Consider the following 3,396-nt stretch of genomic DNA (forward strand, 5'->3'; position numbering starts at 1 on the left):
TAAGGGCTGACGTGCTCTAAGATTCATCCGTAATTATTTCTACCAGCATATTCAATCTTCAGTTAAACAAGGGAAATAGAAAGGAGGCAGTTTGATTAGTCAGGTGAATGTATGGGAGCTTCGAGGAGAGGATTGGGGAAGTATTTAAACCATGGAAATCGATGACCTGCCCTAGGGAGAGGATATTGAAAAAATTAGGGCTCCAAATTGAACCTTGGAAAACTCCAACCTTTAAAGAGGAGGAGAGAGAGAGAGAGATTGGGAGTTTAGGTTTGACATGTGTACACTGCTATATTTAAAACAGATAACCAACAAGGATCTACTGCATAGCACAGGGAACTCTGATCAATACTATGTAACAACCTAAATGGGAAAATAATTTGAAAAAGAATAGGTACGTGTGTCGGAAAAGGCAATGGCACCCCACTCCAGTACTCTTGCCTGGAAAATCCCATGGATGGAGGAGCCTGGCGGGCTGCCGTCTGTGGGGTCGCACAGAGTTGGACACGACTGAAGCGACTTAGCAGCAGCAGCAGATACATGTGTATGCATAGTTGAATCACTTTGTTGTACACCGGAAAGTAATGCAACATTGTTCATCAACTGCACTCCAATATAAAATAAAAATAAAATAAAAATGAAGAGAAGTCATCAAAGAAGCCTGAGGAAGGGTGGCTGGAGAAGTAGGAGGGGCCCCAGGAGGATGTGGAGTCAGGAGAGTGTTTGAGAAGGAGGAGTCAATCCCTCATGTCAAAAGGAGAAATGTTAATGATGTGGTAGAACCTGAAGCCACATGGAAAGCTGGGACAACCCAAAGGCCCAGTGCTTGTAATTGCTCTGTTTAGTCTAGCTGTGTATAAAGTTTAGTTTACGAACTAAAATTCCATGACAGCACCAGTCCAAAAGTCAAGCACAGCCTCTACGGTCCTGTAGGATCCGGCATTCCTGGAAGGAAAGAGGAATAGAAGAGTTCAGGCAGAACTTGTGACATAAAGGATTTGGCAGTGTATTAATATGTAGTAAATTTCAGTCAACAGATCAAAGAACAGGTTTTTGTTCAAGTGGGTGGATTTATTTATTGTTAAATATTTCTGCACAGTATCTCTGTATAAACACACTATGTGTGCAACTATATTTGAACTATTCACGTGGGAGGCAATGTTCAAAAATGAAGTTTTGTTCCAGTTATGGCATTTATATGGTTTTTTAAAAAATTATAATGTTTATATTGCTATTATATTATCTTCTTCTAAAAGAATAAAAAAAAAGTATTTCATGTGACAAGGAAAGAAAGGAACTCAGGTTTCTGTACTTTCTGCTCAACGGCTACGTATTTTTGAGTAGATGAGCACTCCTTAGGCCAGACAGAGGATGCCCCTAAGCTACATCCAGAGGCAGTGCAGGGGCACCAGTCACAGGTATTTTTCATTAAGTGTGTGCAATTCCTTCCCCACTGTTCCTTCAGTATTAGCAAATAACCAGTATGTCACTCTAAAATCTAGTTCTCATCTTATTCCCTACCTTCTTCTTGGTGACGAGATCAGAGTTGGCTCTCAAGGCTGAATTACTTCCCTGCCTCATTTCCCTCTGGGACACGTGGTCCCGGGGGTCTGTTTCTCCGCGGGGCAGGCCCGCCGTGGCCTCCCTGGCCGTTGTCCAAGCCCCAGCTGTACTGGCTGCCGGCGGAAGTCCAGGGGAGCTGTTGCCTTAATGTTATCAGCTAATACTTTGTTACTTCATTACTGGCACCCTCCTGCCATGAGCCAGCAGAAAGAATCTCGATTTAGTTCCTGAGGTCAAAGGTGGGGCGGAGCCAGGGAAGAGGAGGGGCAGAAGGAGCGCAGATCAATTGTCTCTGACACCTCTCAGCCCGGTGCTTGCTGAGGGTAATCGCAACATCCGTTTTTACTAAGCATTTGCTGTGAACTCTGAGTGGGTGGTCACTGTGTCCGTTGCCGACCAAGTTCTTAAAGCAAGCCACTGCGGTTATCAATTATGAGAGGTGAAACAGTATCAGGATAGGTGTCTTTCTGAAATACCAATAACCTTAAGAAAAGTAATAAAAATTACCCCTGCTTTTGTAAAATTCAGAAAACTTAACACTATGTTCCTCTGAACCCCACGGAAAACCTTTTACACATTCTACCCATTCAATTAGAGGAATTAACAAAATAAGAGGCAGAGAGCTTTCAGATTAAAATATATCTCAAGAACCTTTTCCATGCTCCAGTGTAGAAATTATTCACTGACTTCTAGACAAAATCTCCCTCCTTTACCTTTACAAAACTGTTTAAAACATCTTTTTTACCACGCTAGTCAAATTGTTATTTCTTATTCCTTATTTTTAAACCTGTTTTATTGTAGAACCAGCTACTTCTCTCAGTTATTGTGACATCCATTTATATTTGAAAGAATATAACCTAAGATCAGGCAATAATGATGCTATTTTGAAAGGTTGTTCATGTATTTGCATTGAGAAAAGACACATTTTTCAAATGGCATATTCAAAATGCGTGTAAATATCTTTAAGAAGCCACTCCATTATGACATTACACATTCCCTTTCTTTAATAACTTGATTTTTAAAGCTCATTCCTTTTCCATTACATCTTTTAATGCTCTCTTTGTACAAAAGGTTCTCAGAAGGACACAGAGAAAAAAACACTTTTAAAGAAAGATAACAAGATGTTGCATAAAAAGAGTGGCATGAAAGCAAGTGGCTTAGAATCTAGAGACCGAGATTAAGCCCTTCTGAGCCTCAATTTCCCCTTCTGTATAACGAGGTAATAACAATACCCACCTCCTAGAGTTGTCACAAAGAGTGTAATAGATGCAGCTATTATAACTAGGAAGTTGTAAGATTATGCTCCAATTGGGAGTTTAAGGATAACTCAGACTTATAGGGTTGTACATGTATTTTTTGATTCTGTGACAAATTCACACGAGGTGTTTTACTTTACAAGACATGAGACAAATTTCAAAGCCTTTGCACAGAAAGAAATCTTACCAAAGTCTTCTTAAAAGAAACATACATTTATTAATTCAGGAAATATTTATTGAAACCTACTATAAAGCAAGTATTGGGCTAGGTACTGGGGAGTGAGCTAAATAGTTTCTGCTTTCATTGAACTTGGACTCATGGAGGACATTGTGATTAATCAAATAAGCAACAATAAATAACAGAGTCTATAATAAAAGCTATGAAGAAATAATCTGATTTTTTTTAAATCATGGAGAATAGAACAGATGTTGAAGAATTACATTTTGGAAGTGTAATTTTGCCATTTCTCAAGCTCAATCTCTTTCAAAACTGACAGTTACGATGTTAGTACTTGGGCTCCCTTGTGGGTGGTGTTATTTGTTAAGATAAACTGTACCACATACATCTTACATTTTT

The 3,396-nt window shown here is 39.4% G+C and overlaps 1 long non-coding RNA gene across 1 annotated transcript; it reads right to left on the bottom strand.

Annotated features, from left to right (window-relative positions):
• Positions 1-849: 849 nt before the first annotated feature.
• Positions 850-1,842, bottom strand: LOC147354959 (uncharacterized). Its single transcript, XR_015144114.1, has 2 exons — positions 1,522-1,842; positions 850-945 (listed from the first exon to the last, which is right to left on the bottom strand). It is a non-coding gene; the product is annotated as an uncharacterized LOC147354959 (long non-coding RNA).
• Positions 1,843-3,396: the final 1,554 nt, after the last annotated feature.

This window comes from Bos grunniens, chromosome 17 (assembly GCF_055505025.1).
Source record: "Bos grunniens cultivar Pamir isolate PY7600 chromosome 17, Bosgru_T2T1.0, whole genome shotgun sequence".
Classification (NCBI taxonomy): Eukaryota; Metazoa; Chordata; class Mammalia; order Artiodactyla; family Bovidae; genus Bos; species Bos grunniens.